This window comes from Falco naumanni, chromosome 4 (genome assembly GCF_017639655.2).
Source record: "Falco naumanni isolate bFalNau1 chromosome 4, bFalNau1.pat, whole genome shotgun sequence".
NCBI lineage: Eukaryota > Metazoa > Chordata > Aves > Falconiformes > Falconidae > Falco > Falco naumanni.
In genome coordinates, this window is record NC_054057.1 from 90,552,598 (window position 1) to 90,566,430 (window position 13,833).

General features: G+C 40.6%; 1 long non-coding RNA gene across 1 annotated transcript; it reads right to left on the minus strand.

Moving 5' to 3' along the window:
* Positions 1 to 353: 353 nt before the first annotated feature.
* Positions 354 to 3,400, minus strand: LOC121087752. The gene is made up of 3 exons (XR_005827723.1): positions 3,183 to 3,400; positions 1,205 to 1,312; positions 354 to 1,098 (listed from the first exon to the last, which is right to left on the minus strand). It is a non-coding gene; the product is annotated as an uncharacterized LOC121087752 (long non-coding RNA).
* Positions 3,401 to 13,833: the final 10,433 nt, after the last annotated feature.

Consider the following 13,833-nt stretch of genomic DNA (forward strand, 5'->3'; position numbering starts at 1 on the left):
AAACCTGAGGTGGAAATAAGATGCTGAAATACCACTGAAATCTGACCAAACTCACCTGTAGGGCTGAATTACCCTCTGTCAGTTTTGCAAAATCAGACCAAACCAATGTAATTCCTATCGGCTTGGCTGTATCATGTTAACTTTTTTCCCTGGCTCATTTCAAAGAAGTTGTGCCTCTAAAGTCAGACTAACTTTGGAAGTTTAGCATTACTTGCAAAGTTAAAAATGTACTGGGTAGGGCAAGTCTGTTCATCTGTTTTCTAACACCATTATGAAATCTGTTAGCAATCCAGAAATCAGTTACCAGTAATATTATAAATAGACAACATTATTTTAAAAATCTCCATGTCTTTTAGGATTTGTAGGTATCTTCTAAACCCATCTTCTTGTCCATAACCTTCATTCAACAAAATACAACAGCTCTCCTTTGGAGGAAGCCGAGGAAGCTGTTGTACCTTCTCACACCTCTGCAAAGTCTGGAACCTTGCTCCTTCAATTTGCCTGTTGGCTGCTTTATTACTCTTCTCACTTAAAGTTTCCTACTTTATTATTAAAGTTTCCTTTCCCTTCTGTTGAAGGACAGCATAGAAAGCATGACTTACAGCTTCACTCAGCTGCCTCTTTTAACTTTCCAGCCCAAAATGTTAATTCTGTTCTCATCTTCCTTGCTGTGACTCACAAACATCTTCATGTGTTTCACGGGTCATCTCCTACTCTTACTCACAAGAGAAAAGAGCAAAAAACAATCCATTGCCCAAGTTAAAAGAAGAGTCCTTCGGCACAGAACACGCTCAGGTTTTCTGGGGAAGGGCAGCAGACAAGCAGGATGCCCGATTGCTGCTGGGGCAGACGCAAAGGAAACTCCACTGGTGCAATGGTACATCGGCACTTCTCCAGCATCACGGAGTCCAGCCCCTGCAGGGGCACCAGCAGGAAAGATCTTGCTTTGGTCTCTAGTGAAACCACATTTTCTCTGTAGCTGTAGGGCTGAAATTCTCAGTTACATGCATCCTTATAGCCTCTGGTGTCACCCCACAGAAACCAGCCCAGTTTCTCCCAGCACACAGGAACCAGGCAAACCAGGACTTCAAATCCAACCTGTTACAAATGCAAATAATTCCTCTGAGAATGCCCATCAGTTATTACTGTCCCTATATCTGCTTTAAACTCTCCTGTTTAGTTCTTTATATTATACAGCACTCACTTTGAGCAAACTCATTTAATATTTCAGGTTTCCTCATGGAACTACAGTTGCTTTTTCATATTTTTTCCTCTTTATGTTAATTTTCCTCTTCACATGCATTTGCAGTCTCTGAAGGGAAAAGGAGTGGAGAAGAAAGGTGAAAATGTTTTTCTAGACCTATAGCAATCAATAAAAGCAATGCTACAAAAGCCAGAGTGTTCCCTACTGCATTGCCTGCCCTTGAAATATTGATACTGTTGTGGTAAATCTTTTTTCCTTCCTCCTGCTTTTTGAAAATACAGGTAATATAAATGTTCCCATTAGCAAGAAATATGTCATATCAAAATCAATGGTATTCAGCCAATAACAATGCTACTCGCTGGCTGTCAAGTTAACTCAATTTCAGGTTAGCAGAGCAATTCTGCCATCCAAATCTTATTCAGAGACAGAGATGAATTAAGGCAATTCTCACAGGCTATACAGCCATGAAAAGTGTGCCCTAGATCTGAGTGATTAACTGGGAGCCTTTCACTCACAAAATACCCTTTTATTCCAGTGCTGGGCAAGATTCTGATCCCAGTAGGAGATCTGCAGTGGCTCACGCCCCCAGGGCAAACCTGGCGAAACAGGAATGAAGTTACTTTGCACTATTTAGAAAGGATCAGAATCTGTTCCATGTAATGTTTGATCATGACTCCTTGCTTCACTTAAGTTTTAGGTCTTAAAAGCAGACCAGTGTCTTCAAAATAGTCATTGACCCCAGTACAAAAACCTTTTTATTGAAATATTCAACAGCACGTAAAATACTTGTTAACACAACTCAGATAAGAGATTTATTTTTTTGCTTGCCTTTTTTAAAAAAGTGCTATCAAAAGATAAAAACATGTTAGCAGTTTCACTGAACTGAAGCAAGACTAAAACTCAGGTATCTGTTACAACCTCCAAGAATGACATTAAATCTTTATTATAAAATAAGGTTATAGAGAGATCAATGCTCAAGGGTGATTAAGTGACTAAATCATTCAATTATGAGAAGCATATGTTTCACGGACTAGCAGTGGACAAAGGGAATATGAAATCAGGTTGAAAGCTGAAATGCCCACAGTGACACTGGCATAAATCTAGATTTATAAATCTTAAATACTCTGGGTACAACAACAAGAATAGCACCCTGTTTGTCTGTGGTTATGCTCAAATTTGTAATGCCAAAAGCGCCTGCAATGCAAAGATCAACATTAACGATCATAAAAAATAGCTATCCATGTTACGACCGCTTTAGCTCTTTCATAAAGCTCCCAGTGGGATTCTGAAAAGTGCCTAGGCACTTCTGTTGATATGATTAAATAAACACTTCTGGAAATTATGCAGGTGCCTACATGCCCTTAAAAAATAAGTTTGCTGGAGCTGACTATGTGGAGAACTTGATCAATGCGATAACTTGTAGTTCAATCTAAATCTCCTCTCAGAATAAGTTCCTCCTCACAAGGGCTATCCTGGCTTAAATGTTACAGTTTAAATTCAGTCCAGAATTTATACCAGAAAACACCTTTCTGTGCTTAGGAAACAGGTTTGTTCTTTCCTCTAGCTTCAACTTTTTTGGCACTCTAACTTAACTGTGGTCAGAGTTTCCTCCGGGTCTGTCGTTGAGCTGGGAGCTCTTGATGATTTCTCTTAAGTTTCAGTTGGCAGCTCTACCTGTGCATCTTTGAGTCATGCCAAGAAAAGGTATTTTCTCAGTTTCGCTCATGTTCATCAGTACCAGTTTCCATTATCATACCAAGCAGAATTCCTAGGTCAAGTACACCGATTAAAACCTCAGAAAGGTGGAGCCTGACAGAGAAAATATGTTTAATAATCACATTTACTTTCTCTTGTGTACATTTGTCTGAAGATTATTGGAGTTTTGGCTGGGTTTAAATCAGTACCTTGAATCCTTTCTGCAAGGAATTCTGTATGGTGGGTATTTGTTATTTCCCTCTGGGGAAAAGGACTTTGTTACCTTTTCACTTTCACTGGAACTTCAGAACAACTCCCGTTCTGTGTCACAGAGCTGAAACTCTGCGGTAACCCCTGAATTACCCCCGATTCAGAGAGCGTAGCCAAAGCCAGCACCTGAGGGCATGGTGATTAGCTGCAGTCGCAGCGAAACCTGAAACCTGGAAAGCCGTGACACTTCTCCACTCGGCTTGCTGTAAACCTGGTCTTTTTTACTGATGTTCAGCACTGTAAAGACAAAGAATTATTCTTACAAGAAGGTTATTATGAGAAGTTTAGCATGATGCATTTGAAACTGTATAGAAAATAAGACTAAACATATAGTGAAGATAATGTTTCACAGGTATGCATATAAAGAGGGCATGGTTTATTAACCACTGTATATCACAGTTTAATGGCAAAAAAAGCAATATTCCATCGGCATTGTACTGTGACAAACCAAATTTTCCTACCATATTCATTTTGGAGCAGGTAATGTTCATCACATTCAGACCTGAAGTCAGTACATGGCTTATTTAGGAGTCTCACTGCCTACACGCATGGATGGGAATTACAAGTCTACTAAAGAGCAAGCAAAGGAGAATGTGGTGAAACCTGCTTGTTATTTGCTAAGGTATTGAGCAGTGAACAAAATTAGACAAAATCTGACTTTTTTTTCTCAAGTATCTCCTATTAGGCCACCCATGAATAAAACAACAGGACATAGTCTTTGGGAAAGAGATCCATGCACAAGCAGAAGAGCAAAACCACAGAAACTGATATGATTTGTGTCAGACCACAGGGCAAACTACATGCACAGAGAACTCATCCTTTTTTTTACATCAACTAAGTGATGGCATGTGAGCAGAAATTAGGGAAAGAACAAAGAAAAATAAGGTGGGTCCTTGGACTGCTGGCCTCTCACCACTGCCAGGTCCCAGGACACCTATGGTCTATGGCTACATACCCAATAGAGTCTACTCTCCTCCTCTACTAGACCACTCACCTTGCTCATTTCGCACATTAAAAACCAAAACAAATCAACCAACCAAACAAAAAAAGCCAGGGAACACAGAGAGTTTGCAGACTTCCCACTCCTGCTTAACTTACCATTTTTTTCCTCTAGATGGACAAGACCAAGTGTGGAGAGAAAACAAAACAAAAAAAACCCAAACAAAAATATAATTCCCAAAGCAGAGTTTTCTCTTCTGCCCAGTGTCTTCATATGAGCAGAAAAGCCATGTCAGGTAAGTAGACATTGATACACGATACTGTGCACAGTATTGAAAGTGGAGCAGGAGGAGGAAAGGATGCTTTCAGCAGTAAATTGCTTTTTTATATATTTTCCTAGGGAGGTACAAGACAGAATTCACACTGCCACCAGACATCTGTAGGAATTCCTCACTGTCAGTAATCTAGCAGACCCTCAGTCTTCTACTATGGAAAGTAAAACCCTATAGGTTGTAGCTACACAGGTATGGTATGCCCATGCATCTGGTCACAACCCCATCATTTTCTTATGTTCTTTTTCCTGAAAGGAAAGGAAAGCAACAAAGTCCCCAGCTTTTCAGCAGTTTATCGCATCTGTCATTTTATACAGAGATGGCAGTTCCAGTCCTGGAAATCATCTGTTGAAGCCCAGTAAGAAGTCTGAGAGATGGTTAAGCAGTAACTATAAAACAACCCAAGACACATTGTATCAACCTTTTTATAGGCACCGGTTGAAGTCTCCTCTCCTAGCTATAGATATATATATATATGTATGAATTGAAATCAAAGAAAAACTATTGCCAGGAGAAACTAGTAAACTGCTCTTGTTTCTAAATTTGAAATTTGTCTACATCACTATTTTTTTCTTTAGGATATATTTTACAACTGCCTTCATCACTGTAGGTAGATGCATCTGTTCATACACGTGTATAAGAGCGGTGGAACTAGACCTTTGTTTATGTGATGATACAGCATTCCATGAGTCACCAAGAAATGTGGGCAGATGATACCAGCTGCACAGCAGAAGCCTCACAGCTGTTCCAGTGCCTGCAGGACTCCTAGAAAGGTCCAGCTTCCCTCCCTTTTCCTATCACTGTTCTTAAGTAAATAACATAGGGCAAGGAATTCAATGATTAGCCTCAGGGTTTCTTTCTCTGATACAGGGGAAGAGGATATATTTGTTCAAGCCTTATTTGCACTCCTGAGCACCAGCTGGGCTGTGCTTGGCTCTGACAGCCACCACCATGCTGAGACCCCACGCAGTTTAGCCCACTGGCTACCGAGCATCAGAGTCTTGCTCTTGAAGAGGTGGCACTCATACAGCTTACTCTCTCCAGCTACTAAAACCTTGTAGATCACTCTCCAAAAATTATGCAAAAGAAATGTTGTGGCTTGGCAAGATTTTGGAGGGCATAACAAGACCAGACAATGAGGATAAAGACTGCAATCTGCCTCCACAAAAATGTTCACCTTAGCAAAGCATGAAGCGTTCTGGATCCTCCTCACTGACATCTCATTTCTGTGTCGTCATTGCTTTGGAGCGGACGAAGTACTGACTCCCAAGATTTTGCGCCAAATGCAACAGGTTGCCAGAAGAACCAGTTCTGCAAGAAGACTCATGATCAACAACCACGTAATAAGCATCTTCCATCCATCTTCCAGTGGAAAATCATGTTATTAAAAATTAATGCAATGAATTAATAAAACAAAATCTGAAAGCAATGGGTTTAAAGCAAAGGCTCAAAGCATCTCTTCTTGATGTTCTCAGATTCTGCTCATCTTCAGAAAATTCACTGCCTGAAGGCTCTCAGAGTACATTACAGCCACATCTCCTCTACACAAGAGATACATGCCAGGAGGTAATCCCAGTGAGCGAAGCCGTCTCTTGTGATCAAAACTCTCCCTATAGCTTTCATTTTCCTTTGACATACACCACATCATAGACAATTCCACTCCTGTTTATGAGAAAATTGCTCCACCAAGCCTTGCAAGCGAGAGTAAAAATATGGGGGGAAATAAATAGTACATTGTGATGAAGAAAAAACAAAATTATATGTAGAATTGCTGTGGGCTCAATAAGAATTTGACAACTACCACTAGAGAGTGATCTTCTAAGACAAGGGAATATCAGAACATGCAGAGTTTCTGTTTTGCTGTATTTCTGCAAAAAGAAAATTACTTTTGATTATATGCTCTGTAGGAATCTATTTTTTTCTTTCTCCCTTTCTCCACCTTTTTTTTTTTTTTTTTTTTTGGAGGGGTTTTTGTTTGGTTTGGTTTGGTTTAAGTTCACATACACTCTATTCAAAGAATGACAGTTACATCAGGAACTGATTTGGAACATCTGTAAATAACACACTCTGGTAAAATAATCCTAGAAGCCAAGAGCCAATGTAAGAGGTATACGTGTAAACTATGTAGCTCCTAGTTTTACATCTGTAGTACAGCATATACAAAGTCTAAGAGAAATTGAATGATAATTTCATTCTTGTCAGCCATTGAAGAACATCTATTTTCATACAAAGAGGAAAAATACAATGGGCATTTGTTTTATGAGCCACAAAACAGAGACCTCGTTCTATCTTAGACTAAGATGACTAGTTATGTGCAGATATTTTTTTTTCTGCTGTGATTTTATTATTTAGCCATGACTGTTTCTTGAGTAATTGTTCACCATTTATGACCTGTTTGATTGCCTGTCTATGACGCTACACACTTAAGGATAAACTGAACTTCATACATAGATGACAGTGGGGCTGGGCTTGGAACCGAGCTAAGCAATCAGGTCAATGCTTTGGAAGATCAGTGCCCTTTGTGTCAAAACACCAGTAGATATCAGACAGCTGAGCAGTCCTCCCAGCTGAATGTGGGGCAGAAGTAGTCTTCATAACACATCACGAGCAAAAATTCAAATACATAAGGCATACTCGCCGATCTGAGTCACGTACTACAGCACCAAAAAAACCCCAAGTTGATCAAATCTAGTGGCACCCTCTGTCATGCACAAGGTCTGACAACATTATCACAATAGCTCCTTCTGATTTTAAAAATGTATGACAAGATGATAAAGTGGTTCTCAGAGAAGACATACTGACATTTCAAGAAGGGCCATAAAACTTGTTCAACGTGGTATGGTGTCATATATACCCACTTCTAAAATGATACAGTAAGTATTAAAACAGTATCAAAGCTGCAATATACAAGAACTACTTCCTGATCCTGCAGCTTTAATATTTTATATTAAGATCATAATCAGCAAGGTACAGAGCACCTCTACATAAGACCAGCTTTTCTTAGATGCCAAGAAGATCAAAATTAGTTAAAACCAGCATGAAAATCATTAAGACTGAAATACCAGCCCCATGAAGAAAGTAGAAGTTTCACAAATTATTTCTTTTCAGTCAGAATTATACTGAACTATTAAAATATAATATATGCATACCCCATATGTTGTACATTACATTTCTACCCATGAAAACTTTGTTGGCGTAAAAATGTGGACTTCTAATTTTTGTTAGCAATACAAGGGGAGTTAAGACACTGTTATGGAGTGTTACATAATTTAAAATATTTTTTCATTGTTGTATTAAAACTTTGAATGAACTGATAAAGCAGCTCTACTTACTCATAAGCCCAGTAGCCAAAATCCTCACAGTGGCCAGCGAGCAGGAACTCTTCCCAGTAGCTTTTAGTGCACCACTTGCCATGCTACCACTTAAAAATTAACTCCATGTATTTTCATATGAAATATTCACAAACAGACAATTAATACTTCCTCTGCTTAAAATTGCATGGCCTTGTGAATGTCCTCTAATTTCAAAGCAAAAACCAGAGTTAGATTTACAGGAAAAAACGTTATCTTTAATACAATTTTTTGAAGCTTTTGGATCCTTTAGCTTTGAAAGAGATGCAGAAGGTTGTCAGATGGATCTGAGTCCCACACTTTCCTGAAGGAATCCATTTCTCTAGTTAAATATTAGTATAAGAGACTGATAAATTTCCCCGAGTTTAACACATCTTTTATTTCAATTAAAGCCTGAGTACATTCTATTACTATGGTGACCATTTCAACCCTTTCTCCACTTCCCACAGCTCTAGGGTTTTATTGGATAACACTCTTTATGTCCGGACACAGCCTCTGGCTGATGGCAGGCGTGCTGGGCTTCATTTCCAGGCCCAGTACTAACATTAACAACTTACTGCTCTCACACAAACCTTAAAAGCATTAGAAATCTCTGTTTCATTTTGTCTTTTTGGAAGGCAGTAGCTGATGTCAGTCCAGAAAGCCGCAAAATGCTTTAAACTCCACTGCACACAACAATTGAATAATCAGATATGGTGTTTCTTTATCCCTAATTTTACCTATTTACTACCAAAACCACTCACCTTCTCTCTACCATCTATTGTAACAATTAGAATTGTTTTCTTGCACATCTGACCAGGGATACAAGGAAGATGAAGCACCCTTTAGTTTGCCTTCCTGGAGAATCACTAAGAAACAAATGACTTCAGGCTTATATATGCTCATTAAAAAAACTTGTTACATGGGCACACCTGTGTGTTTTAACTTCACCAGTTTTCAATCAGAACACTTCATCATACACTGCAGTTTTTAGATCAACAAGGTCTAAAAAAGTTTCACTTGAAAAGAAATTATGTGAAACACTAATGATTGTATTTGTCTGGATTTCTAGTTTTAACCTCAATAATCGTATTAATATTACTCTGGCAGACTTAGAGGCGACAAGACATTATAGACAAGATAACTGTTCGTCTGTGCCAAAATCAAGCAAGTCAGAAATAGGCTGACCCATGTTTCTTACAGGGAGGACAAACAACCACATCAGCCAGTTTATTTTTCTACGAGTCTCTATGGCTTATGCATCCAAAGTTAATGTGTTTAAAAATATCCTGAGTACCACTGAAGATTGTACTGCATGTTTTAGTGGACAAACTGCTCTTGACACTCATAAGCAGGACATGTTGCTCCCCATTCACCTTTTCTTGGATATTTGTTTTACATAGGGACACCGTATTTAAAATACTCTCATAAAGCCATGTTGAAATATTTCATTTTCTGCAGGCACTCCCTTCCTTGCAAGATAACTCTCAGCCAACATATAAGTGTAAACTGGCTTGACAGTACATGCCCAGCTATGCATTTTGATCCTTTTTGTACAGTTGGGGTAACAGCAGAGCTCCACAGCAGCTAATGAACAAAAGATAATGACTGGTACTATTAAGATTTACTATGTAAAAAAAGTACCTGAAAACACCACACCCAACCCCCCAAAAAATAATAAAATCCTCCGCCGTGGTTAGTAGAGCATATAAGGAACTGCAGGTTTGCCTAAACGTGAAGAAGCAGCGACAATTCTGCAGCCAGAGAAAATCCTATACCTTTCAGATGTACAGCAGTACATCTGCTCCATGTACAAGTGCTCCATGGAAGTTGAAGGGCTTCCCGTAGCACAAAGCTGTGCACTCTGAACTGAGCCTACAGTCTTTAAATAGCTTCCCTGGGAATTGGTTCAAGGTTCTGTAACAGCCAGTTTATCGTCACTGCATTTTATGAGGCAGCCAAACACAAACTGATCCAAGTGACTGGCTAGCAATGGCTCCAGCCTATTTGGCAAGCTCATTAGGAACAACGCTGGAATGAACCAGAAGTTTGTCACTTTTTCACTTAGCGAAACACTCCAAATGGGATAAAAGATGCAGTCTCTCTTGCTGAGCTCTGTGAGTATGAGTTTTAATGCCTTTACGTACTGCTGCTCTGTTTCATCTTAAGCACATCTTTTATCCAGAGGTATTCAGCAGTAGGCAGGAGAGCCTAAAGAAGACAGAAGGCTGACAGTGATCTCATTCCTATCATGAAGGAATCCTTTTTTAAGGATAAGCAGCTTACACCGACTTTTCTGTGGCGAACCCTCTCCCGCGCATCTCTCCCAAGAACACAATAAGCCACAGCTCTTTAGCAGCCTCGTGCGTGGCAGCGTGGGACAGTTTGCCAGCCCCAGGCACTCAGCTAGCCGCTCACTTCAACACCCCGCACCTACCAGCCTTGATTTAGTCACTGCACCAGCACCTGGTCTCATTAGAAAGAACTTAATGCATACAGTAGAAATGTCCTTGCTGTACTGCCACGGGGTTTTTTTACGTGCCACAATTCTACCCATTTCCATTGGGATTACCCTTTCTTATGCTTTATTCTGCTTGTTCTTTTGTTGAATTGTAAGGTAGAAAAAACAAAGGCCATTCGTAATTCAGAGCTGCAGAGAAGACATCATCCTAAGGGCTGCAAAGTCTAGACAGATAACAAACAACATTTGGGCAGCCCATTCTCTCCTAGCTGTGTTTATGGATCCATTTTCAACTCCTTTTTCACCAAAATCCCTTTGACTTTTGTACATCTTTAGCTCTACTTTCGGAAGCTTTTCTGTAACTATCCCCATCTCAGGACAGATTCGAGTCTCAGAGTTCTGTTAGGATGGTACTGGAAAAATTTGGAATGCAAACCCTCAAGGAAAGAAACGTGGCCAATCTAATGGGCACCATGGCTGAACCTCCCCAGTGGCCTTGGGTGCTTTGCTCTGCCATGGACCCATCAGTATCAGACCCTGCCTAGTGAGGAAATTCAGCCAATTATACCTATACCTCAGAAGTACACTAGGTATAGCTAAAAACAATATAACCCTCACTTGTGGACATTCAGAACTTGATATAACTAGAGTTTGCTTTCCTGAATTATCTGAAGATGCTTTTCAAAAAACCTAAGCTAAACTGAAAAGACACTTTTATGCCAGACAGAGAAAGTTTACAGAGAAGGTTGTGTTTCTATATCAGCTGCAATTTACGTTTTAAGGCTACACCAAAAATATTTTTCTGAACAAAAAAGGTTTTAGTGCAGCACATAAATAGTTGAAATACAGTAGCTATTACAGAAATGGAAGGAGGGCTACAAATGCCTACATAAATTGATAGGTCCATTTCTCCATGAGATACACAAGCTGGTGAAATAAACCGTGTATTACAGTAATGGGAGAGCGTGGGAGCACCTGAATAGATCCCTCTGTAAGTAAGAAATGTATATGAACTTGTCTCTCCCATTTCCCAGAGCAGAAATAATGATTTACTGTTGAGTTTCAAAAGACACATCCTCACAAAAACGAGCCATCGGGGAAGGCTCTAACATTAATTCATCAGCAGCATTTTTATTTATACGAAACAGCAAGGTAGCGCTTCAGAAGGGCTGAGCTACTTCTTCCAAACAACAGAGCTGGACAGCACGTGGGGGCGTGCGGGGGTAAAGGAGCAGGTTCTGTCCGATTCTTCCAACCCACGTAACAAGCACCATTATGCTGAGCTACCAAATCAGAACGTTCACCTCTGATGTGCTGTAACATACATCACGTTTCTATGGTTAGCGTACTGTTCCTCAGGCTTTTTTCCCCTTATGGGATAATATTTTTCTGAACGACATTAACTACACTAAGATAAAAATGCAGTAATTAACATGTTACCCAGGACTGTGATGACTGTAGAAGCAATACAGTTGCATTGACGTGCCTCCAGCATACATGCTGTTAATATCTGCCTTATTGACTACAAATTCACTTGTGGACCACCGTGTTTGGGAACTGCCAACATTCCTCACACACCGGCTTGATAGGCAAACATTACCAGCTAATCTAATAATAAAGACAAAGAACTATCTGCTCTTGCACTGCTACTTATTTTTATTATAGTACTGCTTAGAAACTTGAACTGAGACCAGGGGCTGATTTATGCTTCCATTTTTAAATGGAAAGCAACTGGTTTTCTGGGTAGTAGACCTTAGTTACATATAATTTATGGTCCATGGTACAAGCGTAAAGGGATGGCGCGCCATGGCTGGGGCCAGCCGCCCGCCAGCAGCCAAGGGTCAGACTCACACTCTGCCTGGGCTGGAATGGGCAGCCAGGGCTGGAAAGAGCCAGGCAAGGGGAAGGGCTCGAAGGCACAATTACTCCAGCCTTTTATTTAACGCAGGATGGGGTGCCTCAACTTCAGCAGCCCCAGAGGCTGGATCTGGGTTTTGGCACCGCAGCGGAGGTCTCTCCATGAAGAGCAACCCACCCCTGTCCCTGCAGCACAGCTTCACCTCTGCCAGCAGCTCCTCCGCTCCCAAAGCCCTGCAGAAGCCGCAGCTGTTAGCAGCATCTCACAGCAGTGCCCACAGGAAGGGAGCACAGGAAAGAGGGCAAGTGCTGGTTTGCTTGAGAACAGGAGGATCTCTTAAAACAGGACCTGAATCACACGAGCATGAAAATTTGACTTCCTTTGGTCTGGGCTATAGAGTAGGACCAAACAAAGTTATACCTCTAAATTCTTCACATACTGCAGCATCGAGTTCAGTTGAATTGCTGTCACGTCCTCTAGGTGCTGGCAAGAATGAGGTGAGTTCTTGTTTCATCCGAGCTGATTTACCGTGCAAAATTGTGGCGAGTATTGCAAATAAACAAGACTCAATGCATTCCGATTTGCTGAAATACCCAGAAAAGTGAATGCCCTTTGGGGTTTTCTTGGTCTGTTAAAAAAAAAAAAAAAAAAAAAAAAAAGTGAAAAATATAAACTGTTCTATTTGAATATTTTTTATTATTATTATTTTAAATGCTACTTTCTTGCTACCCCCAAATGTCTGCTGTTCTACATACAGAATATTGTGATGTCTAAATACTATTTATCTACAAATTGTCTGCGTTTCTTGGCAGTAAGAACCAGCGTTACATGTAATAGAAAGGCAGCGGAAAAGAGACTGTGGCTTGTTCTGGCAAATTCTATCAGCAGAGCTGCTAACATCGCCTGCTAAATTGCATCCCCAGATGAGCCTGCCACAGCGCCCAGGGCAGGCACATCCCACGCGCGGGCTCCACTCCATGCCAGCCTGCTCAGTTTGCTCTCACCACCCCCAGCACACGGGCCAAGGGAAAGGGGCTGATGGGCTGAAGGAAAGCAAGAAAAGTTTAAGTTCTTCAGTGCCACAGAAACAGACTGCTTCTATCAGGGAGGAAAGAACTACACAGTCCTTCTTTCTTTCTCTCTCTTTTTTTTTTTTTTTTTAACAGTTTTGTTGCTGTTTAGGGTGTCCCAGTGACTCAGAAGTGGCTGAAAGCACAGGACAGTTAAGCTGGAAAGCTGGAGCCTGCCAGGGAGAGCAGCCTGCCAAGTCTGTCCCTGTCAGCAGGCAGTGGAGGGCTGGAAGTCAGCCCTGCTGCAGGCTTGGGCAGCCCCAGCACACATGGATGCACCATCAGAGAAAGCATCACACCAGGGATAAGACTCTGCCCTTCTCCCCCACTCCTCCCCAGGGGGGATGGAAAGAGGATGCATCAGTCTCTGGAGCAATGCAACTCCCCATCCTGAGCCTATCTTTCTCTCATTTGAGCCCATTTCTTTCTGGTGGGCTCAATATAATTCATTTTAGTAAATCTGGAATATCTACATTTTGTTTTATCTATCTATATCTAAAGTTATTGCATCTATTTTTGTAGCATTTTTTGTTATTAATCCAAATCTACAAAACAAAAAGTTGTTTCAAAACAAAACCCCCAATTCACCTAACACTAGTGAAACTTAAAAAAAATACTGAGAAAAAAAAAAGTCATGAAAGTGATTGGAGCCATTTCGATTTTAGCAAAGTGACA